The 26912-nt window shown below is 41.4% G+C and overlaps 1 long non-coding RNA gene across 1 annotated transcript; it reads left to right on the forward strand.

Annotated features, from left to right (window-relative positions):
• The first annotated feature begins 813 nt into the window (after positions 1-813).
• LOC139749617 (uncharacterized) lies at positions 814-24546 on the forward strand. Its single transcript, XR_011713000.1, has 3 exons — positions 814-1084; positions 20855-21008; positions 23288-24546. It is a non-coding gene; the product is annotated as an uncharacterized lncRNA (long non-coding RNA).
• The last annotated feature ends 2366 nt before the right edge of the window (positions 24547-26912 follow it).

Genomic DNA, 26912 nt, shown 5'->3' on the forward strand with positions numbered 1-26912 from the left:
TTCAATCGTTACAAAAATGTTTTTCATTTCAAACCTACCTTTACTTTTAATGTTAATCTCATGTTTCATTCTGCAGAATTTGTTGGAATGAGATGAGCAGAATGATTTAGGGGAAACAGGGTGAAAGTAAGCAATACATTTGTGTAGTATAAGATTATTGGAGACACACTTGTCGTAGTATGTGAGGGAAACACTGTGAAACTGATTTACTTAATGTAAAATCATGTAGGAAGATAAGAGGCATAGTTGGATGATACTGGGGGAAACAATGAACTGGAATGAATTCTAAGGTTAGATTGCTAGGGCAGATGAGAAGCATAAATGGATTGCATTGTAATTATTGACGTTAAATACTGTGTTTAGGGATAGTTCACTGTTTATGCATCACACATTGAAAAAGCACAGGGAAATGAAAGCTATAGGTAAATGACATTTTAGGAAAGACAAAAGTGTCTCTGAAAGGCAGAGGATCATTGTTTTTAATGATAATAATTTAGAAATAGTATTCTTATGCCACCTCTAAGGAAATTGTATCAGCATTGTAGTTGGGGAATGCAATCAGCTAGGCAAGGAAAATAACAGATAAGACAAAAATTATTATAAATAAAGGAAATTGCATCATCATTGTAGTTGGGGAATTCAGTAAGCTAGGCAAGGAAAACTAAGAGAAGATAAAAATTATTATAAAAAAGTAAGATTCATAGTTGATTTTGAGTGGTAGTGTATATCATAAGGTGCAGAAAAAACAAGGAAGAGACAAATTCAGCTGCATAGGAAAAAGAAGTAATATGATATGATTTTTTTCACAGAAAGCAAGTATCAGAAGGCTGATCTTCATGTATAATAAGTTTAGAATGTATAAAGTCTCAGGTAACAGTAAGCATGGAGAGTGATGAAAGATGCAACATACAGCCCATCAGAACCTGAAGTTCTATTTTATTTCTCATTTATGTTTTTCAAATCCAGAGCAAGGCAGATGAGTGAGTTTTATTTATCATTTGTTTCAGATTCAAGAAAAAATTCTGAAGAAGAAATTGTCTTTCACCAGGAACCAGAAGCGGTTGGAGGCCCTACAGAAAATTAAGTAAGGAACATATACAATTTATTCTCTGTTTTATAAACTTAACAGGTGATCTGAAGATAGTCCATTACTCATGCTTGGCCTGTACATTGTGGTGATTGCACAGGCATACAACAACCAAGATTAATGAATTTATGATATTTACTATATTACCTAGGTGGCCATTGACTGGTTCAATAGACTCAAGGAAAGGATGAGATCTTACTTCCCTCTATTTAAACTTGCTGCTAAATTTAAGCATCACAGTTGAGGCCATTCTACTTCAACCTGAATCGGATTTGCTCTGTTGATTCTAGAGTTCACATCCTAACCCATTGACTGCTATTGCTTCTAGCAGTTGGCTGTGAGCGTGCTGCATAAAGTCTGGTTTATTTAAAAACCCAGTTCAGAAAAATAGTTCCTTAGTAAAACAGGAAACAATTATTGGCAACACAGTGTTTCCACATCCTTATATATTTTCACATCATTTGGTCCATAACTATCAAAATGCTGTAGAGGATAATACTTGATTTTTGTAAATCCCAGGCAGCAAAGAAAATTTATGTAAGTGTTTCTTTTATACTTGATCACCATTTCCCGCATTAAAACCCAGAAACAGATGAAGAAAGGCCACATCTGCTCTCATACACACACACACACACACACACACATATATGTATATATATATATATATATATATATATATATATATATATATATATATATATATATATATATATATATATTTTCATACTATTTGCCATTTCCCGCGTTAGTGAGGTAGTGTTAAGAACAGAGAAATGGGCTTTAGAGGGAATATCCTCACCTGACCCCCTTCTCTGTTCCTTCTTTTGGAAAATTAAAAAAAAACAATAGAGGGGAGGATTTCCAGCCACCCGCTCCCTCCCCTTTTAGTCGCCTTCTACGACACGCAGGGAATACGTGGGAAGTATTCTTTCTCCCCTATCCCCAGGGATAATATATATATATATATATATATATATATATATATATATATATATATATATATATATATATATATATATATTTTTTTTTTTCATACTATTCGCTATTTCCCGCGATAGCGAGGTAGCGTTAAGAACAGAGGACTGGGCCTTTGAGGGAATATCCTCACCTGGACCTCTTCTCTGTTCCTTCTTTTGGGAAAAAAAAAAAAAAAAAAAAAAAAAAACGAGAGGGGAGGATTTCCAGCCCCCCGCTCCCTTCCCTTTTAGTCGCCTTCTATGACACGCAGGGAATACGTGGGAAGTATTCTTTCTCCCCTATCCCCAGGGAAATATATATATATATATATATATATATATATATATATATATATATATATATATATTTTTTTTTTTTTTTTTTTTTTTTTTTTTTTTTTTTTATACTTTGTCGCTGTCTCCCGCGTTTGCGAGGTAGCGCAAGGAAACAGACGAAAGAAATGGCCCAACCCCCCCCCATACACATGTACATACACACGTCCACACACGCAAATATACATACCTACACAGCTTTCCATGGTTTACCCCAGACGCTTCACATGCCTTGATTCAATCCACTGACAGCACGTCAACCCCTGTATACCACATGACTCCAATTCACTCTATTCCTTGCCCTCCTTTCACCCTCCTGCATGTTCAGGCCCCGATCACACAAAATCTTTTTCACTCCATCTTTCCACCTCCAATTTGGTCTCCCTCTTCTCCTCGTTCCCTCCACCTCCGACACATATATCCTCTTGGTCAATCTCTCCTCACTCATTCTCTCCATGTGCCCAAACCATTTCAAAACACCCTCTTCTGCTCTCTCAACCACGCTCTTTTTATTTCCACACATCTCTCTTACCCTTATGTTACTTACTCGATCAAACCACCTCACACCACACATTGTCCTCAAACATCTCATTTCCAGCACATCCATCCTCCTGCGCACATCTCTATCCATAGCCCACGCCTCGCAACCATACAACATTGTTGGAACCACTATTCCCTCAAACATACCCATTTTCGCTTTCCGAGATAATGTTCTCGACTTCCACACATTTTTCAAGGCTCCCAAAATTTTCGCCCCCTCCCCCACCCTATGATCCACTTCCGCTTCCATGGTTCCATCCGCTGACAGATCCACTCCCAGATATCTAAAACACTTCACTTCCTCCAGTTTTTCTCCATTCAAACTCACCTCCCAATTGACTTGACCCTCAACCCTACTGTACCTAATAACCTTGCTCTTATTCACATTTACTCTCAACTTTCTTCTTCCACACACTTTACCAAACTCAGTCACCAGCTTCTGCAGTTTCTCACATGAATCAGCCACCAGCGCTGTATCATCAGCGAACAACAACTGACTCACTTCCCAAGCTCTCTCATCCCCAACAGACTTCATACTTGCCCCTCTTTCCAGGACTCTTGCATTTACCTCCCTTACAACCCCATCCATAAACAAATTAAACAACCATGGAGACATCACACACCCCTGCCGCAAACCTACATTCACTGAGAACCAATCACTTTCCTCTCTTCCTACACGTACACATGCCTTACATCCTCGATAAAAACTTTTCACTGCTTCTAACAACTTGCCTCCCACACCATATATTCTTAATACCTTCCACAGATTTGGTAAACAGAGAAGAGGTAGTAAAAGCTTTGCGGAAGATGAAAGCCGGCAAGGCAGCAGGTTTGGATGGTATTGCAGTGGAATGTATTAAAAAAGGGGGTGACTGTATTGTTGACTGGTTGGTAAGGTTATTTAATGTATGTATGACTCATGGTGAGGTGCCTGAGGATTGGCGGAATGCGTGCATAGTGCCATTGTACAAAGGCAAAGGGGATAAGAGTGAGTGCTCAAATTACAGAGGTATAAGTTTGTTGAGTATTCCTGGTAAATTATATGGGAGGGTATTGATCGAGAGGGTGAAGGCATGTACAGAGCATCAGATTGGGGAAGAGCAGTGTGGTTTCAGAAGTGGTAGAGGATGTGTGGATCAGGTGTTTGCTTTGAAGAATGTATGTGAGAAATACTTAGAAAAGCAAATGGATTTGTATGTAGCATTTATGGATCTGGAGAAGGCATATGATAGAGTTGATAGAGATGCTCTGTGGAAGGTATTAAGAATATATATATATATATATATATATATATATATATATATATATATATATTTTTTTTTTTTTTTTTTTTTGCTTTGTCGCTGTCTCCCGCATTTGCGAGGTAGCGCAAGGAAACAGACGAAAGAAATGGCCCAACCCACCCCCATACACATGTATATACATACGTCCACACACGCAAATATACATACCTACACAGCTTTCCATGGTTTACCCCAGACGCCTCACATGCCTTGATTCAATCCACTGACAGCAAGTCAACCCCGGTATACCACATCGCTCCAATTCACTCTATTCCTTGCCCTCCTTTCACCCTCCTTTCCGAGATAATGTTCTCGACTTCCACACATTCTTCAAGGCTCCCAGAATTTTCGCCCCCTCCCCCACCCTATGATCCACTTCCGCTTCCATGGTTCCATCCGCTGCCAGATCCACTCCCAGATATCTAAAACACTTCACTTCCTCCAGTTTTTCTCCATTCAAACTCACCTCCCAATTGACTTGACCCTCAACCCTACTGTACCTAATAACCTTGCTCTTATTCACATTTACTCTTAACTATCTTCTTTCACACACTTTACCAAACTCAGTCACCAGCTTCTGCAGTTTCTCACATGAATCAGCCACCAGCGCTGTATCATCAGCGAACAACAACTGACTCACTTCCCAAGCTCTCTCATCCCCAACAGACTTCATACTTGCCCCTCTTTCCAAAACTCTTGCATTCACCTCCCTAACAACCCCATCCATAAACAAATTAAACAACCATGGAGACATCACACACCCCTGCCACAAACCTACATTCACTGAGAACCAATCACTTTCCTCTCTTCCTACACGTACACATGCCTTACATCCTCGATAAAAACTTTTCACTGCTTCTAACAACTTGCCTCCCACACCATATATTCTTAATACCTTCCACAGAGCATCTCTATCAACTCTATCATATGCCTTCTCCAGATCCATAAATGCTACCTACAAATCCATTTGCTTTTCTAAGTATTTCTCACATACATTCTTCAAAGCAAACACCTGATCCACACATCCTCTACCACTTCTGAAACCACACTGCTCTTCCCCAATCTGATGCTCTGTACATGCCTTCACCCTCTCAATCAATATCCTCCCATATAATTTACCAGGAATACTCAACAAACTTATGCCTCTGTAATTTGAGCACTCACTCTTATCCCCTTTGCCTTTGTACAATGGCACTATGCACGCATTCCGCCAATCCTCAGGCACCTCACCATGAGTCATACATACATTAAATAACCTTACCAACCAGTCAACAATACAGTCACCCCCTTTTTTAATAAATTCCACTGCAATACCATCCAAACCTGCTGCCTTGCCGGCTTTCATCTTCCGCAAAGCTTTTACTACCTCTTCTCTGTTTACCAAATCATCTTCCCTAACCCTCTCACTTTGCACACCACCTCGACCAAAACACCCTATATCTGCCACTCTATCATCAAACACATTCAACAAACCTTCAAAATACTCACTCCATCTCCTTCTCACATCACCACTACTTGTTATCACCTCCCCATTTGCGCCCTTCACTGAAGTTCCCATTTGCTCTCTTGTCTTACGCACTTTATTTACCTCCTTCCAGAACATCTTTTTATTCTCCCTAAAATTTAATGATACTCTCTCACCCCAACTCTCATTTGCCCTTTTTTTCACCTCTTGCACCTTTCTCTTGACCTCCTGTCTCTTTCTTTTATACATCTCCCACTCAATTGCATTTTTTCCATGCAAAAATCGTCCAAATGCCTCTCTCTTCTCTTTCACTAATACTCTTACTTCTTCATCCCACCACTCACTACCCTTTCTAATCAACCCACCTCCCACTCTTCTCATGCCACAAGCATCTTTTGCGCAATCCATCACTGATTCCCTAAATACATCCCATTCTTCCCCCACTCCCCTTACTTCCGTTGTTCTCACCTTTTTCCATTCTGTACTCAGTCTCTCCTGGTACTTCCTCACACAAGTCTCCTTCCCAAGCTCACTTACTCTCACCACCCTCTTCACCCCAACATTCACTCTTCTTTTCTGAAAACCCATACAAATCTTCACCTTAGCCTCCACAAGATAATGATCAGACATCCCTCCAGTTGCACCTCTCAGCACATTAACATCCAAAAGTCTCTCTTTCGCGCGCCTGTCAATTAACACGTAATCCAATAACGCTCTCTGGCCCTCTCTCCTACTTACATAAGTATACTTATGTATATCTCGCTTTTTAAACCAGGTATTCCCAATCATCAGTCCTTTTTCAGCACATAAATCTACAAGCTCTTCACCATTTCCATTTACAACACTGAACACCCCATGTATACCAATTATTCCCTCAACTGCCACATTACTCACCTTTGCATTCAAATCACCCATCACTATAACCCGGTCTCGTGCATCAAAACCACTAACACACTCATTCAGCTGCTCCCAAAACACTTGCCTCTCATGATCTTTCTTCTCATGCCCAAGTGCATATGCACCAATAATCACCCATCTCTCTCCATCAACTTTCAGTTTTACCCATATTAATCGAGAATTTACTTTCTTACATTCTATCACATACTCCCACAACTCCTGTTTCAGGAGTATTGCTACTCCTTCCCTTGCTCTTGTCTTCTCACTAACCCCTGACTTTACTCCCAAGACATTCCCAAACCACTCTTCCCCTTTACCCTTGAGCTTCGTTTCACTCAGAGCCAAAACATCCAGGTTCCTTTCCTCAAACATACTACCTATCTCTCCTTTTTTCACATCTTGGTTACATCCACACACATTTAGGCACCCCACTCTGAGCCTTCGAGGAGGATGAGCACTCCCCGCGTGACTCCTTCTTCTGTTTCCCATTTTAGAAAGTTAAAAAAATACAAGGAAAAAAAAAATATATATATATATATATATATATATATATATTTTTTTTTTTTTTTTTTTTTTTTACTTTGTCGCTGTCTCCCGCGTTTGCGAGGTAGCGCAAGGAAACAGACGAAAGAAATGGCCCAACCCCCCCCCCCATACACATGTACATACACACGTCCACACACGCAAATATACATACCTACACAGCCTTCCATGGTTTACCCCAGACGCTTCACATGCCTTGCTTCAATCCACTGACAGCACGTCAACCCCTGTATACCACATGACTCCAATTCACTCTATTTCTTGCCCTCCTTTCACCCTCCTGCATGTTCAGGCCCCGATCACACAAAATCCTTTTCACTCCATCTTTCCACCTCCAATTTGGTCTCCCTCTTCTCCTCGTTCCCTCCACCTCCGACACATATATCCTCTTGGTCAATCTCTCCTCACTCATTCTCTCCATGTGCCCAAACCATTTCAAAACACCCTCTTCTGCTCTCTCAACCACGCTCTTTTTATTTCCACACATCTCTCTTACCCTTACGTTACTTACTCGATCAAACCACCTCACACCACACATTGTCCTCAAACATCTCATTTCCAGCACATCCATCCTCCTGCGCACATCTCTATCCATAGCCCACGCCTCGCAACCATACAACATTGTTGGAACCACTATTCCCTCAAACATACCCATTTTTGCTTTCCGAGATAATGTTCTCGACTTCCACACATTTTTCAAGGCTCCCAAAATTTTCGCCCCCTCCCCCACCCTATGATCCACTTCCGCTTCCATGGTTCCATCCGCTGACAGATCCACTCCCAGATATCTAAAACACTTCACTTCCTCCAGTTTTTCTCCATTCAAACTCACCTCCCAATTGACTTGACCCTCACCCCTACTGTACCTAATAACCTTGCTCTTATTCACATTTACTCTCAACTTTCTTCTTCCACACACTTTACCAAACTCAGTCACCAGCTTCTGCAGTTTCTCACATGAATCAGCCACCAGCGCTGTATCATCAGCGAACAACAACTGACTCACTTCCCAAGCTCTCTCATCCTCAACAGACTTCATACTTGCCCCTCTTTCCAGGACTCTTGCATTTACCTCCCTTACAACCCCATCCATAAACAAATTAAACAACCATGGAGACATCACACACCCCTGCCGCAAACCTACATTCACTGAGAACCAATCACTTTCCTCTCTTCCTACACGTACACATGCCTTACATCCTCGATAAAAACTTTTCACTGCTTCTAACAACTTGCCTCCCACACCATATATTCTTAATACCTTCCACAGAGCATCTCTATCAACTCTATCATATGCCTTCTCCAGATCCATAAATGCTACATACAAATCCATTTGCTTTTCTAAGTATTTCTCACATACATTCTTCAAAGCAAACACCTGGTCCACACATCCTCTACCACTTCTGAAACCGCACTGCTCTTCCCCAATCTGATGCTCTGTACATGCCTTCACCCTCTCAATCAATACCCTCCCATATAATTTACCAGGAATACTCAACAAACTTATACCTCTGTAATTTGAGCACTCACTCTTATCCCCTTTGCCTTTGTACAATGGCACTACGCACGCATTCCGCCAATCCTCAGGCACCTCACCATGAGTCATACATACATTAAATAACCTTACCAACCAGTCAACAATACAGTCACCCCCTTTCTTAATAAATTCCACTGCAATACCATCCAAACCTGCTGCCTTGCCGGCTTTCATCTTCCGCAAAGCTTTTACTACCTCTTCTCTGTTTACCAAATCATTTTCCCTAACCCTCTCACTTTGCACACCACCTCGACCAAAACACCCTATATCTGCCACTCTGTCATCAGACACATTCAACAAACCTTCAAAATACTCATTCCATCTCCTTCTCACATCACCACTACTTGTTATCACCTCCCCATTTACGCCCTTCACTGAAGTTCCCATTTGCTCCCTTGTCTTACGCACCCTATTTACCTCCTTCCAGAACATCTTTTTATTCTCCCTAAAATATATATATATATATATATATATATATATATATATATATATATATATATATATATTTTTTTTTTTTATACTTTGTCGCTGTCTCCTGCGTCTGCGAGGTAGCGCAAGGAAACAGACGAAAGAAATGGCCCAACCCCCCCCATACACATGTATATACATACGTCCACACACGCAAATATACATACCTACACAGCTTTCCATGGTTTACCCCAGACGCTTCACATGCCTTGATTCAATCCACTGACAGCACGTCAACCCCGGTATACCACATCGCTCCAATTCACTCTATTCCTTGCCCTCCTTTCACCCTCCTGCATGTTCAGGACCCGATCACACAAAATCTTTTTCACTCCATCTTTCCACCTCCAATTTGGTCTCCCTCTTCTCCTTGCTCCCTCCACCTCCGACACATATATCCTCTTGGTCAATCTTTCCTCACTCATCCTCTCCATGTGCCCAAACCATTTCAAAACACCCTCTTCTGCTCTCTCAACCACGCTCTTTTTATTTCCACATATCTCTCTTACCCTTACGTTACTCACTCGATCAAACCACCTCACACCACACATTGTCCTCAAACATCTCATTTCCAGCACATCCATCCTCCTGCGCACAACTCTATCCATAGCCCACGCCTCGCAACCATACAACATTGTTGCAACCACTATTCCTTCAAACATACCCATTTTTGCTTTCCGAGATAATGTTCTCGACTTCCACACATTCTTCAAGGCCCCCAGGATTTTCGCCCCCTCCCCCACCCTATGATCCACTTCCGCTTCCATGGTTCCATCCGCTGCCAGATCCACTCCCAGATATCTAAAACACTTCACTTCCTCCAGTTTTTCTCCATTCAAACTCACCTCCCAATTGACTTGACCCTCAACCCTACTGTACCTAATAACCTTGCTCTTATTCACATTTACTCTTAACTTTCTTCTTCCACACACTTTACCAAACTCAGTCACCAGCTTCTGCAGTTTCTCACATGAATCAGCCACCAGCGCTGTATCATCAGCGAACAACAACTGACTCACTTCCCAAGCTCTCTCATCCCCAACAGACTTCATACTTGCCCCTCTTTCCAAAACTCTTGCATTTACCTCCCTAACAACCCCATCCATAAACAAATTAAACAACCATGGAGACATCACACACCCCTGCCGCAAACCTACATTCACTGAGAACCAATCACTTTCCTCTCTTCCTACACGTACACATGCCTTACATCCTCGATAAAAACTTTTCACTGCTTCTAACAACTTGCCTCCCACACCATATATTCTTAATACCTTCCACAGAGCATCTCTATCAACTCTATCATATGCCTTCTCCAGATCCATAAATGCTACATACAAATCCATTTGCTTTTCTAAGTATTTCTCACATACATTCTTCAAAGCAAACACCTGATCCACACATCCTCTACCACTTCTGAAACCACACTGCTCTTCCCCAATCTGATGCTCTGTACATGCCTTCACCCTCTCAATCAATACCCTCCCATATAATTTACCAGGAATACTCAACAAACTTATACCTCTGTAATTTGAGCACTCACTCTTATCCCCTTTGCCTTTGTACAATGGCACTATGCACGCATTCCGCCAATCCTCAGGCACCTCACCATGAGTCATACATACATTAAATAACCTTACCAACCAGTCAACAATACAGTCACCCCCTTTTTTAATAAATTCCACTGCAATACCATCCAAACCTGCTGCCTTGCCGGCTTTCATCTTCCGCAAAGCTTTCACTACCTCTTCTCTGTTTACCAAATCATTTTCCCTAACCCTCTCACTTTGCACACCACCTCGACCAAAACACCCTATATCTGCCACTCTATCATCAAACACATTCAACAAACCTTCAAAATACTCACTCCATCTCTTCTCACATCACCACTACTTGTTATCACCTCCCCATTTGCGCCCTTCACTGAAGTTCCCATTTGCTCCCTTGTCTTACGCACTTTATTTACCTCCTTCCAGAACATCTTTTTATTCTCCCTAAAATTTAATGATACTCTCTCACCCCAACTCTCATTTGCCCTTTTTTTCACCTCTTGCACCTTTCTCTTGACCTCCTGTCTCTTTCTTTTATACATCTCCCACTCAATTGCATTTTTTCCCTGCAAAAATCGTCCAAATGCCTCTCTCTTCTCTTTCACTAATACTCTTACTTCTTCATCCCACCACTCACTACCCTTTCTAATCAACCCACCTCCCACTCTTCTCATGCCACAAGCATCTTTTGCGCAATCCATCACTGATTCCCTAAATACATCCCATTCCTCCCCCACTCCCCTTGCTTCCATTGTTCTCACCTTTTTCCATTCTGTACTCAGTCTCTCCTGGTACTTCCTCACACAGGTCTCCTTCTCAAGCTCACTTACTCTCACCACCCTCTTCACCCCAACATTCACTCTTCTTTTCTGAAAACCCATACAAATCTTCACCTTAGCCTCCACAAGATAATGATCAGACATCCCTCCAGTTGCACCTCTCAGCACATTAACATCCAAAAGTCTCTCTTTCGCACGCCTGTCAATTAACACGTAATCCAATAACGCTCTCTGGCCCTCTCTCCTACTTACATAAGTATACTTCATAAGTATACTTACATAAGTATATTTATATATATATATTTTTTTTGCTTTGTTGCTGTCTCCCGCGTTTGCGAGGTAGCGCAAGGAAACAGACAAAAGAAATGGCCCAACCCACCCCCATACACATGTATATACATACGTCCACACACGCAAATATACATACCTACACAGCTTTCCATGGTGTACCCCAGACGCTTCACATGCCCTGATTCAATCCACTGACAGCACGTCAACCCCGGTATACCACATCGATCCAATTCACTCTATTCCTTGCCCTCCTTTCACCCTCCTGCATGTTCAGGCCCCGATCACACAAAATCTTTTTCACTCCATCTTTCCATCTCCAATTTGGTCTCCCACTTCTCCTCGTTCCCTCCACCTCTGACACATATATCCTCTTGGTCAATCTTTCCTCACTCATTCTCTCCATGTGCCCAAACCATTTCAAAACACCCTCTTCTGCTTTCTCAACCACGCTCTTTTTATTTCCACACATCTCTCTTACCCTTACGTTACTTACTCGATCAAACCACCTCACACCACACATTGTCCTCAAACATCTCATTTCCAGCACATCCATCCTCCTGCGCACAACTCTATCCATAGCCCACGCCTCGCAACCATACAACATTGTTGGAACCACTATTCCTTCAAACATACCCATTTTTGCTTTCCGAGATAATGTTCTCAACTTCCACACATTCTTCAAGGCTCCCAGGATTTTCGCCCCCTCCCCCACCCTATGATCCACTTCCGCTTCCATGGTTCCATCCGCTGCCAGATCCACTTCCAGATGTCTAAAACACTTTACTTCCTCCAGTTTTCTCCATTCAAACTTACCTCCCAATTGACTTGACCCTCAACCCTACTGTACCTAATAACCTTGCTCTTATTGACATTTACTCTTAACTTTCTTCTTTCACACACTTTACCAAACTCAGTCACCAGCTTCTGCAGTTTCTCACATGAATCAGCCACCAGCGCTGTATCATCAGCGAACAACAACTGACTCACTTCCCAAGCTCTCTCATCCCCAACAGACTTCATACTTGGCCCTCTTTCCAAAACTCTTGCATTTACCTCCCTAACAACCCCATCCATAAACAAATTAAACAACCATGGAGACATCACACACCCCTGCCGCAAACCTACATTCACTGAGAACCAATCACTTTCCTCTCTTCCTACTCGTACACATGCCTTACATCCTCGATAAAAACTTTTCACTGCTTCTAACAACTTGCCTCCCACACCATATATTCTTAATACCTTCCACAGAGCATCTCTATCAACTCTATCATATATATACGTGCATGTGGGTGGGTTGAGCCATTCTTTCGTCTGTTTCCTTGCGCTACCTCGCTAATGCGGGAGACATCGACAAAATAAATAAATAATATATATATATTATTATATATTATACTTTGTCGCTGTCTCTTGCATTAGCGAGGTAGCGCAAGGAAACAGACAAAAGAATGACCCAACCCACCCACATACACATGTATATACATACACGTCCACACACGCACATATATATACCTATATATCTCAACGTTTACATATATATACACACACAGACATATACATATATACACATGTACACAATTCATAGTCTGCCCTTATTCATTCCTGTCGCCACATCGCCACACATGAAATAACAACCCCCTCCCCCCGCATGTGTGCGAGGTAGCGCTAGGAAAAGACAACAAAGGGCACATTCGTTTACACTCAGTCTCTAACTGTCATGTATAATGCACCAAAACCACAGCTCCCTTTCCACATCCAGGCCCCACAGAACTTTCCATGGTTTACCCCAGATGCTTCACATGCCCTTGTTCTATCCATTGACAGCAAGTCGACCCTGGTATACCACATCGTTCCAGTTCACTCTATTCCTTGCATGCCTTTCACCATCCTGCATGTTCAGGCCCCAATCACTCAAAATCTTTTTCACTCCATCTTTCCACCTCCAATTTGGTCTCCCACTTCTCCTCATTCCCTCCACCTCTGACACATATATCCTCTTGGTCAATCTTTCCTCACTCATTCTCTCCATGAGACCAAACCATTTCAAAACACCCTCTTCTGCTCTCTCAACCACACTCTTTATTACCACACATATCTCTTACCCTTTCATTACTTACTCGATCAAACCACCTCACACCACATATTGTCCTCAAACATCTCATATCCAGCACATCCACCCTCCTCCACACAACTCTATCTATAGCCCACGCCTCGCAACCATATAACGTTGTTGGAACCACTATTCCTTCAAACATACCCATTTTTGCTTTCTAAGATAACATTCTCGACTTCCACACATTCTTCAATGCTCCACCCAGAACTTTCGCCCCCTTCCCCACCCTATGATTCACTTCCGCTTCCATGGTTCCATCCGCTGCCAAATCCACTCCCAGAAATCTAAAACACTTCACTTCCCCCACTTTTTCTCCATTCAAACTTACCTCCCAGTTGGCTTGTCCCTCAACCCTGCTGTACCTAATAACCTTGCTCTTATTCACATTTACTCTCAGCTTTCTTCTTTCACACACTTTACCAAACTCAGTCACCAGCTTCTGCAGTTTCTCACCCGAATCAGCCACCAGCGCTGTATCAGCGAACAGCAATTTACTCACTTCCCAAGCTCTCTCATCCACAACAGACTGCATACTTGCCCCTCTTTCCAAAACTCTTGCATTCACCTCCCTAACAACCCCATCCATTAACAAATTAAACAACCATGGAGACATCACGCACCCCTGCTGCAAACCAACATTCACGGAGAACCAATAACTTTCCTCTCTTCCTACATGTACACATGCCTTACATCCTCAATAAAAACTTTCACTGCTTCTAACACCTTGCCTCCCACATCATACATTCTTAATACCTTCCACAGACCATCTCTATCAACTCTATCATATTCCTTCTCCAGATCCGTAAATGCTACATACAAATCCATTTGCTTTTCTAAGTATTTCTCACATACATTCTTCAAAGCTAACACCTGATCCACACATCCTCTGCCACTTTTAAAACCACACTGCTCTTCCCCAATCTGATGCTCTGTACATGCCTTCACTCTCTCAATCAATACCCTCCCATATAATTTCCCAGGAATACTCAATAACTTATACCTCTGTAATTTGAGCACTCACTTTTATCCCCTTTGCCTTTGTACAGTGGCATTATGCAAGCATTCCGCCAATCCTCAGGCACCTCACCATGAGTCATACATGCATTAAATAACCTTACCAACCAGTCAACAATACAGTCACCCCCTTTTTTGATAAATTCCACTGCAATACCATCCAAACCCGCTTTGCCAGCTTTCATCTTCCGCAGAGCTTTTACTACCTCTTCTCTGTTTACTAAATCATTCTCCCTAACCCTCTCACTTTGCACACCACCTCGACCAAAACACCCTATATCTGCCACTTTATCATCAAGTACATTCAACAAACCTTCAAAATACTCACTCCATCTCCTTCTCACATCACCACTACTTGCTATCACCTCCCCATTGGCCCCCTTCACTGATGTTCCCTTGTCTTACGCACTTTATTTACCTCCTTCCAAAGAATCTTTTTATTCTCCCTAAAATTTAATGATACTCTCTCACCCCAACTCTCATTTGCCCTCTTTTTCACCTCTTGCACCTTTCTCTTGACCTTATGCCTCTTTCTTTTATACATCTCCCAGTCATTTGCATTATTTCCCTGCAAAAATCGTCCAAATGCCTCTCTCTTCTCTTTCACTAACAATCCTTCTTCTTCATCCCACCACTCACGACCCTTTCTAATCTGCCCACCTCCCACGCTTCTCGTGCCACAGGCATCTTTTGCACAAGACATCACTGCTTCCCTGAATACATCCCATTCCTCCCCCACTCCCCTACCCCCTGGGGATAGGGGAGAAAAAATACTTCCCACGCATTCCTTAGTGTCGTAGAAGGCAACTAAAGGGGACGGGAGTGGGGGCTAGAAACCCTCCCCTCCTTGTATTTTAACTTTCTAAAAGGGGAAAGAGAAGAAGTCACGCAGGGAGTGCTCATCCTCCTCAAAGGCTCAGATTGGGGCGTCTAAATGTGTGCGGATGTAACTAAGATGAGAAAAAAGGAGAGATAAGTAGTATGTTTGAGGAAAGGAACCAGGATGTTTTGGCTCTGAGTGAAATGAAGCTCAAGGGTGAAGGGGAAGACTGGTTTGGGAATGTTTTAGGAGTAAAGTCAGGGGTTGGTGAGAGGACAAGAGCAAGGGAAGGAGTAGCACTACTCCTGAAACAGGAGTGGTGGGTGTATGTGATAGAGTGTAAGAAAGTAAACTCTAGATTGATATGGATAAAACTGAAAGTGGATGTAGAGAGATGGGTGACTATTGGTGCATACGCACCTGGGCATGAGAAGAAAGATCATGAGAGGCAAATGTTTTGGGAGCAGCTGTGTGAGTGTGTTTGTAATTTTGATACACGAGACCGGGTTATAGTGATGGGTGATTTGAATGCAAAGGTGAGTAATGTGGCAGTTGAGGGAATAATAGGTGTACATGGGGTGTTCAGTGTTGGAAATGGAAATAGTGAAGAGCTTGTAGATTTGTGTGCTGAAAAAGGGCTGGTGATTGGGAATACCAGGTTTAAAAAGAGAGATATACATAAGTATACGTATGTAAGTAGGAGAGATGGCCAGGAAGCATTCTTGGATTACGTGTTAATTGATAGGCGCGCGAAAGAGAGACTTTTGGATGTTAATGTGCTGAGAGGTGCAACTGGAGGGATGTCTGATCATTATCTTGTGGAGGCGAAGCTGAAGATTTGTAGAGGTTTTCAGAAAAGAAGAGAGAATGTTGGGGTGAAGCAAGTGGTGAGAGTGAGAGGGTTAGGAAGAATGGTTTGGTAAAGAGAGAAGAGGTAGTGAAAGCTTTGTGGAAGATGAAAGCCAGCAAGGTGGCGGGTTTTGATGGTATTGCAGTGGAATTTATTAAAAAAGGGGGTGACTGTGTTGTTGACTGGTTGGTAAGGATATTTAATGTATGTATGACTCATGGTGAGGTGCCTGAGGATTGGTGAAATGCATGCATTTTGCCATTGTACTAAGGCGAAGGGGATTAAGGTGAGTGCTCAAATCACAAAGGTATAAGTTTGTTGAGTATTCTTGGGAAATTATATGGGAGGGTATTGATTGAAAGGGTGAAGGCATGTACAGAGCATCAGATTGAGGAAGAGCAGTGTGGTTTCAGAAGTGGTAGAGGATGTGTGGATCAAGTGTTTACTTTGAAGAATGTATGTGAGAAATATTTAGAAAAACAAATGGATATGTATGTAGCATTTATGAACCTAGAGAAGCCATGTGATAAGGTTGATAGAGATGGTCTGTAGAAGGTATTAAGAGTGTATGGTGTGGGAGGCAAGTTGCTAGAAGCAGTGAAAAGATTTTATCGAGGATGTAAGGCACGTGTACGAGTAGGAAGAGAGGAAAGTGATTGGTTCCCAGTGAGTGTCGGTTTGTGGCAGGGGTGCGTGATGGGGTTGTTAGGGAGATGAATTCAAGAGTTTTGGAGAGAGGGGGAAATATGCAGTCTGTTGTGGATGAGAGGGTTTCGGAAGTGAGTCAGTTGCTGTTTGCTGATGATACAGCACTGGTGGCTGATTCAGGTTTGAAACTGCAGAAGCTGGTGACTGAGTTTGGTAAAGTGTGTGAAAGAAGAAAGCTGAGAGTAAATGTGAATAAGAGCAAGGTTATTAGGTATAGTAGGGTTGAGGGACAAGTCATTTGAGAGATGAGTTTGAATGGAGAGAAACTGGAGGAAGTGAAGTGTTTTAGATATCTGGGAGTGGATATGGCAGCAGATGGAACCATGGAAGCGGAAGTGAGTAACAGGGTGGGGGAGGGGGCGAAGGTTCTGGGAATGTTGAAGAATGTGTGGAAGGCAAGAACATTATCTCTGAAAGCAAAAATGGGTATGTTTGAGGGAATAGTGGTTCCAACAATGTTATATGATTGTGAAGTGTAGGCTATAGATAGAGCTGTGCGAAGGAGGGTGGATGTGTTGGAAATGATATGTTTGAGGACAATATGTGGTGTGAGGTGGTTTGATCGAGTAAGTAATAATAGGGTAAGAGAGATGTGTGGTAATAAAAAGAGTGTGGTTGAGAGAGCAGAAGAGGGTGTTTTGAAATTGTTTGGTCACATGGAGAGAATGAGTGAGGAAAGATTGACCAAGAGGATATATGTGTCAGAGGTGGAGGGAACGAGGAGAAGTGGGAGACCAAACTGGAGGTGGAAAGATGGAGTGAAAAAGATTTTGAGTGATCAGGGCTTGAACATGCAGGATGGTGAAAGGCGTGCAAGGAACAGAGTGAATTGGAACGATATGGTATACCGGGGTCGACGTGCTGTCAGTGGGTTGAATCAGGGCATGTTAAGCATGTTGGTTAAACCATGGAAAGTTTTGTGGGGCCTGGATGTGGAAAGGGAGCTGTGGTTTCGGTGCATTATACATGACAACTAGAGATTGAGTGTGAATGAATGTGGCCTTTGTTGTCTTTTCCTAGCGCTACCTTGCGCATTTGCGGGGGATGGGTGGGTTTATTTCATGTGTGGCGGGGTGGCAACGGGAATGAATAAAGGCAGCAAGTATGAATTATGTACGTGTGTATATATGTATGTATATATATGTATACGTTGAAATGTATAGGTATGTATATGTGCGTGTGTGGACTTGTATGTACATACATGTGTATGTGGATGGGTTGGGCCATTCTTTCGTCTGTTTCCTTGTGCTACCTCACTAAATTCAGGAGACAGTGACAAAGTATAATATATATTTAGTTATTTATTTATTCATTTTACTTTGTCGCTGTCTCCCGCGTTAGCAAGGTAGCACAAGGAAACAGATAAAGGAATGGCCCAACCCACCCACGTACACATGTATATACATACACGTCCACACACGCAAATATACACACCTATACATCTCAACGTATACATATATATATACACACACACAGACATATACATATATACACATGTACATAATTCATACTGTCTGCCTTCATTCATTCCCGTCGTCATCCCGCCACACATGAAATAACAACCCCCTCCCCCTGCATGTGCGTGAGGTAGTGCTAGGAAAAGACAACAAAGGCCACATTCGTTCTCACTCAGTCTCTAGCTGTGACGTATAATGCACCGAAACCACAGCTCCCTTTCCACATCTAGGCCCCACAGTACTTTCCATGGTTTACCCCAGACGCTTCACATGCCCTGGTTCAATCCATTAACAGCATGTTGACCCCGGTATACCACATCGTTCCAATTCACTCTATTCCTTGCAAGCCTTTCACCATCCTGCATGTTCAGGCCCCGAGCACTCAAAATCTTTTTCACTCCATCTTTCCACCTCCAGTTTGGTCTCCCACTTCTGGTTCTCTCCACCTCTGACACGTATATCCTCTTGGTCAATCTTTCCTCACTCATTCTCTCCATGTGACCAAACCATTTCAAAACACCCTCTTCTGCTCTCTCAACCACACTCTTTTTATTACCACACATCTCTCTTACCCTATTATTACTTACTCGATCAAACCACCTCACACCACATATTGTCCTCAGACATCTCATTTCCAGCACATCCACCCTCCTCCGCACAACTCTATCTATAGCCCACATCTCGCAACCATATAGCATTGTTGGAACCACTATTCCTTCAAACATACCCATTTTTGCTTTCCGAGATAATGTTCTCGAGTTCCACACATTCTTCAACGCTCCCAGAACTTTTGCCCCTCCCCCACCCTATATTCACCATTTCCCGCATTAGTGAGGTAGTGTTAAGAACAGAGGACTTAGCCTGAGGGAAAAATCCTCATTTGGCCCACTTCTCTGTTCCTTCTTTGGAAAAGTAGAAACTGGAGAGGAGGATTTCCAGCCCTCCCCTATTAGTTGCCTTTGATGACACGCAGGGAATACTTGGGAAGTATTCTTTCTCCCTTATTCCCAGGGAATATGGGTGTATGAATGTCCTGGGCACATTGAAGAATGTGTGGAAAGAGAGGTCACTGTCAGTGAGGAGAAAAATGGAATGTTTGATGGTATAGTAGTCCTAATGGTGTTGTATGAATGCAAGGGATGGGCTGTAGATGAGAAAATAGAGAGGAGTTTGAATGTGTTGGAACTGAAATGTGTAAAGACAATATGTTATGTGAGGAAGGTTGATTTAGTAACAAATGATAAGTAAGAGAGACGTGTGGTAGTAAGAAGAGTAAGGTTGAGAGAGCTAGAGTGTTTGGTGGAATGGTTTGGACGTATGGAGAAGATGAGTAAGGAGAGGTGTTTGGTAGAATGGTTTGGACGTATGGAGAAGATGAGTAAGGAGAGGTTGACAAAGAGGGTATGTGTCAGAAGTGAAGGGGATAAGAAGGGGAGATTGAACTGGGCATGGAAGGATGGAGTGATCAAGGTTTTGATTGCTCAGGGCCTAAACATGGTGTAAGGTGTGTTTGGGATAGAGTAAATTGAAGCAATTTTGAAAACTGGGACTACTTGCTGTTAGTGAACTAGGGCATACAAGGCAGTCAAGGAAACTATTGAAAGGTTTGTGGTTTAAGTGCATTATACCTATCAGTTAGAGAGTGAATGGGAGCATTTGAAGGTGTTCATCACTTGTTCCTGGCATTACCTTGCTAAAGCAGGACACCGAACTTGATTTTTTTTTTATTTTGTACTGAGCCTTCAGCTGTTTCCTGTAGTCTTTCAAGGGATGGTGCTGTGATATGTTGATGTTTTTCTTCAAAAATGCCATTTTGATTCATTACTCACATTAATTCATTTATACCTTTCCAGTGTATCTTATTTCAGTGAAGTTCAGTTCATCCTCTTCGATAACATATTTTTATAACATCCATCTCCTAAGTTGGTTATACTTCCTTAATGTTGGGTTAGGTGTCCTTAAAGTTTTGCTGTGTTAGTGCTGTCTCCTGCGGTCTGTATGAGACCTGAGTTGGTGTGAGTTAATGAAACATGGGTTGGTTTGTCTGTAGACTTTAATTTCCAATAAAATGTGGGTTAGTAAATTTGTTTTAAAGTCCTTGGATATGAATTAGATAAGAAGTAATTTTCGTAGTGAAGTAATAATTAACCTGTTTTGTTCAAGGCCAGCCTGGCAGTTGGACTTTGATCGAGAAGAGGCACAGCTCTCCACAGTATGGGATGAGTATATCACCAGGCACAAAAACCTGGCTTATCTGGAGGAGCAGTTAGAGCAGCTGCAGCAGCAACACCACCACCAACTACAACAACAACATATGGTAATTACCTTTCTCCAGTGTATCCAGTCCTTCTGGGGATCAATAATAAATAGTATTACCTTTGACTATATCTCTTCCCAAATTAAGATTACTTCTCTGTCTATATCTCTGATGCCTGTTTCCTTCTGGAACTCCTTCAAAGGGGTGGCCATGGCAATAGAATCTCCTTAACTAGTGAACTTCATTGCCACCTCTTGGCCTTTTCTTTTACTGCTTCACCCTTAATATGCCACTGGCATAGGGCAAGTCTAGTGCAGCGTTTGCAAAGGCCCCTACTGACTACTTCTACCTGATGTTCCTACCTTCTACTTTTATCTATTGCTTCTAAATTTTTGCCAAAAGGCAGGGCTGGCACATAGCACTCACCACAGGGAAATCTAGAGTTAGAAAGAGCTGTGTGTTTTTAAGTGTTGTCAAGTGTTATGTGTGATAGGGAGAGATTGTATGTTTGTGAACAGAATGAGGGTGAGGCAGAAAGAGAAGAAGTGCTGATTCTCTATGCAGCTGTCACTAACCCTCCTGTTACTCAGGCAGGTGGTACTGGTAATATACCTCTCTGGTTGTTGGCTGCCTACCAACTAGTGCCCACTTCACAGATCTTTCATTAGTTCTTATCTGTGAAGCAGGGATAAGACTTTTATTTTTATTCGGGTTCGGTGAGAGAATGCACCTTATAGACGGGGTGGCCACTTGAGACAGATGGAGGAGAGCAGAGGAGCAAGACGGGGAGAGGCAGCAGGACAGGGCACTACAGGAGGGATAATGAAAAGCAGAAGGTAGGAAGAGGGAGGAAGGGAGAACCAGCGTCCCTCCCGCTGGCAATAACATTAACATTCCCCTCAGCTGCCTCATGGGGGGCAGGGAGCAGCAGAGAGGGCTTCGTGGGGTCTCAGGGAGCGGAGGAAGTAGGGTGAGTTGTGGGCTGATGGAAATCGGCAACCATGTTGGTTATGCAGTGGTTTGGATAAGAAGTCTACTCCTGTTACAACCAACCTCCAGCTAGAAATTAAAAACTGATTCCTGCCTCATTTTTCAGCAGCTTATACCTACATAGTCCCACTTACCCAAATCAACATGACAAAATATATACACTCCAAAATTACTTTCTGGGCTGTAGAGTTTTTAACCTCTCATGCTAATTTAAGTGCTCTATTTCTTTGATTTTACTTAGTGTTTCTGAATTCTTTCTACATTTCTAATTTCTCTTTGTCTTAATGGTAAGCTTATAATTCAGATGTATTCAAATTTGCTTTATATGTATTGAACAGCTACTTTATTAGTGTTTTACATCATAGTGAAAATTCTTTTCACTCCTTTCATTACTCAACCAGAGTAATGGCTTTTTATCAGTGTTTTTCTTATTCCAGTTTCCCTGAGTCTTTAAATTTCTCTTTTATAAATTTTTTCTATTTTCCCATTTATAAAGTGTAAACATAATTTTCAGTATCCTCCTTAACTCAGCTGTTCAAATTTCACTTCATTAAATCCTTCTTTACCCATGTGTATCATATCCAGGTCATTTTGTATACTCTCCCCAACATACGTCTGAGTTCTGATCTAACTGACCGTTCGGACCTCGAAATGGACATAAGTCGAAGTCGGTTGTATGTCAGCATGGCATGTAGAATTCATATACCTGTACAACATTCTTTCATCCAACTCAATATCTGTCGTGATCATCTCATTTTTATTAACCAGCTTTATTATATGATTCTCTAAGATTCTTTAGTTCATATTTCATCATTTTTATTTTTTTACGTTATGCAAGTTATAATGTGATTATCTCATGCAAGGGATAGAGCAAATTGGAGCAACTTGGGTTACAGGGGACAACATGCTGTCATTGGGCTGAACCAAGGAATATGAAGTAGTAGGGAGAAACCATAGAAAAATCTGTGGGGCTTGGTTTTATATAGGGGGCCCTGGTTTTAGTGTATTATACATAACAGCTAGGGAATGGGTGAGAGCAAATGAAGCCATTTCTTCATCTGTTCCTGGCACTACCTTGCTGATGCAGGAAATGGCAAACATATGAAAAAAATTATAAATGGTATCACTTATACTTTCTTATCTTTTCAGATTACAAACATAATGGGGAAAATGGCAGGAAACTTAATGTGACTTATTAACACATGCCATCTTTCATTGCTGAGACCTGAGAGCCCCTGCAGTTGGCCATGTGTGACTGATGTGTTTAAGGGAATGTGTTTACAGAGAGATTCACATTTAACTATACATTTCATAAAATGTATTGTATTTATTTGACATACATTTTACAGGATGCAGCATCAAAGAAAGGTATAAATGCAGCCACAAGTGGTCAATCACTCTCAGGAATCATGAAATCCAACATCATAAAGGGCCAGGAAGCAAGTACGTTCTGATTGTTTCTTTCTGATTTGTCTTTAGTTGCATTAGCAGTTCATCAGAATATTTGTAAAATATTGCTTCTTAATATTCTTTTAACAGTTCCATAATATGTTCGTAGATGTTGACTCAGCAAAACAAAAATACTTCAAATACAGTCTCTCCTCATTATGTTCAGAACTTAGTTCTTTGTACCATCATTAAACCCCTTCCACCCATACCACTTTATTACCATCCATAAATCTTAAGCAAAATAAACATTTACACCTTTGAACTGTAGCAACCTATACTTACAGATCTCCCTACCCCAACCAACTTAGCATCAACTAAACACACACACACACTGTAATGAAAGACAGCACAAAGTAACATCTCTTCTTCTTCACATAGTTAGCAAGGTATGTGGTAGGATCTAGCACTGTAGTCATGTTCATATCTTCAAGGTGTACAAAGACTAATTAGTTCCCATTCAAGAGTGTCTTGCACAGCCTTGGGATGCCCCTTACAGGATGTGTAGTGTTTCTTACTGGTTCATTCCTTGTACTTCTTGAAGATATGAACAACATAAAAGTGCTTGGATGTTTGTTTCATTTTCCTTTTGCTACCAGTAAGCAGTAAAGGTAGTAAAAACAAAAATGTGCAGATTTTATGAAGTAGCCCAGTTACATTGGTTTTAATTTTTATTCTTTTTACCTTTACCACAAATAAGGGAGGGTGAATTTTTGTTAGGAAAGTTTATTCAATCTTTTCAACAACAAAAAATACACCATGAATTTTACCGACTAACTAAAGTTAACAAATGAAGACTATTGTCCTAATTAAGATTCAGAGACAACCAGTCTTAATTCACTAGTTTAAATCCATACAGGCTGGTAAGAGAACAGGGAGATTCATACAGAAATGTTTGTAAGTAAGAAGTACATTCAGTATGTTACTAAAAAATAAGTACCTGGAGGATTTGGTTTAATGTATATGGTTGCCTCGTCCTTCTCACTGATGTCATTTACACTGATATCACTAATATCCCCAGAAGTCTTACTACATTCACTATTACTTCTCTTTGTGTCAGGAGCTCCAGCCAAAAACATGAAGCCTCCATGAATGGCCATGAATGAAACATAAAAAAGGGGCAAAAAAAGAAAGGAAATAAAAAAAAATCAGTTTTTGAGGAGTTGCAAAACATACTCTTTAAAAAGGGACGGCCATATTTGCCAAGAAAAATAGGTGAGGAGTTCCAAAACCAATACAGAGAAAGAAACAGACATTACAGTGGCCCACGTTTGAATTGCTTCATTTTTATTGTATAAATCAATTCTTTATTATTTAACCTTAGGCAATCAGGACTTGACAAAAATTTATTGGTATTGATGCAGTAACAAAATAGCATTCAGTGAAAAACAGCAAAATGAAAACAGCACAAGTGCACAACATAAAGTAAGCAGTACATGGCAGAATCTAGGGGTAGGGGTAAAGATGCACACGTGATTGGCTGGAAGGTATAGTTAACTTCACATGCTCCTGTTTTATCTAATCTCTTGGTAAGTCAATAAGGGATCGTATAGTTATGTGCCAGTTCAGTGTTCCTAATATTTTTGTTCATGAAAAAAAAATATATATCTCTGGGGATAGGGGATTAAGAATACTTCCCACGTATTCCCTGCGTGTCGTAGAAGGCGACTAAAAGGGGAGGGAGCAGGGGGCTGGAAATCCTCCCCTCTCGTTTTTTTCTTTTTTTTTTAATTTTCCAAAAGAAGGAACAGAGGGGGGCCAGGTGAGGATATTCCAAAAAAAGCCCAGTCCTCTGTTCTTAACGCTACCTCGCTAACGCGGGAAATGGCGAATAGTTTAAAAGAAAAAGAAAGAATATCAACTGACTGTTATATTTCTTTCTTGTATCTCCCCTGATGATGTGATTTTTACACGAAAGTGCACTTAGGAACTTATCGTGTTTCATTTTCCCCGTGGACTCATAGGGGTGTCTTGTTCACATGCAAAATTGTGATCCTTTCCAACATGTATACATATGTATGTTGGAAAGGATCACAATTTTGCGCGTGATCAAGATATTCCTATGAGTCCACAGGGAAAATGAAACACGATAAGTTCCTAAGTGCACTTTCGTGTAATAATGAAACTTTTCGTGTTTCATTTTCCCCGTGGACTCATAGGAATACATATGTATACATTGAAATGTATTGGTATGTATATGTGCATGTGTGGACGTGTATGTATATACATGTGTATGTGGGTGGGTTGGGCCATTCTTTCATCTGTTTCCTTGCACTACCTCGCTGAAGCGGGAGACAGCGACAAAGTATAATAATAATGAAATTCATATACAAAATACTTAAAGAAACAGAAGGAGTTGTATGTAGCGAATATGTTTCAGGAGAAAGTACATGATTAGAGTTGTATGTAGCAAATATGTTTCAGGAGAAAGTACATGATAAGATTGATATTGAAGCTCTGTTGGAGGTGCTTCAAATAAATTGTGTAGGATGAAAGCTAATAAAAGCAGTAACGAGTTTGTATCAAGAAAGCACAGTGTGTATGCAAGTAGAATGGAGTAGGGTTAGTAGTTCTTGATGAAGCTGGGTCTACAGCTGGAAAGTGTGATGTTACCATGACTGCTTAATCTGTTTATGGATAGGGTGGTAAGGGACACAAATGCAAGAGTTTGGGAGAAAGGAGCAGGATTGTATTCTGTTGGTGTGTGGAAGGTGAGTCAGTTGTTGTTTGCTGATGGCAAATTTGAGCAAGAAACTGCAAAACTTGTTGTCTTAGTTTGGAAGAATATGAAAGAAAAATTTTGAGAGTAAATTTGACCACAAGCATGGTTATCAGGCTTATCTATGAAAAGAATCAGGTTATTTAGTGTTCGTTAGATTAGCAATGAAGAGTCAGGTTATTCAGAGTGAGTTAGAGAGAACTCAGAGGAAGTGGAGTGTTTTAGATACCTGGGAATGGTTTTGGCAGTGAATGGGATCATGGGAGCTGAAGTGAGCCACTGGGTAGGTTAAGGGGCAAAGGTATTTGCAAACACAGCAATAAACTTGCCCTCTGCAAGTGGCCTGTTTAGGGTGAGGCTCTAAAGACTAAGAAGTGGCACTAGTTATAGAGAATCTATTGCAGTGCCCATCTCCTAGAAGGAGTTCCAGAAGGAAATAGGCATCAGAAACATAGATAGATATATAGGGGGGGCAAAGATATTGGGCACACTGAGGAGCATGTGGAAAGAAAGGTCACTGTCTTCAGGGGCAAAGATGGGCATGTTTGATGGAATTGTAGTCCTGTTGGTACTATAAGGATGGAGGGTGTGAGTCTTGCATAAAAAATGTAAAGAACTAGTTGATTGTGTTTGAAATTAAATCTCACGACAACAGTGGTGTTAGGAGCATTGACTGAATGAGAAAAAATAAGGTAAGAAGAGTGGTAGTCAGAGGAGTATGTATGAGACAGCTGAGGAGAATTTGTTGGACATACTAAGAGGATGATTAAGAAATGGATGACCACGTGGATAAACATGTCAGAAGTGAA

Source organism: Panulirus ornatus, chromosome 7 (assembly GCF_036320965.1).
Source record: "Panulirus ornatus isolate Po-2019 chromosome 7, ASM3632096v1, whole genome shotgun sequence".
In the NCBI taxonomy this organism is placed as follows: Eukaryota; Metazoa; Arthropoda; class Malacostraca; order Decapoda; family Palinuridae; genus Panulirus; species Panulirus ornatus.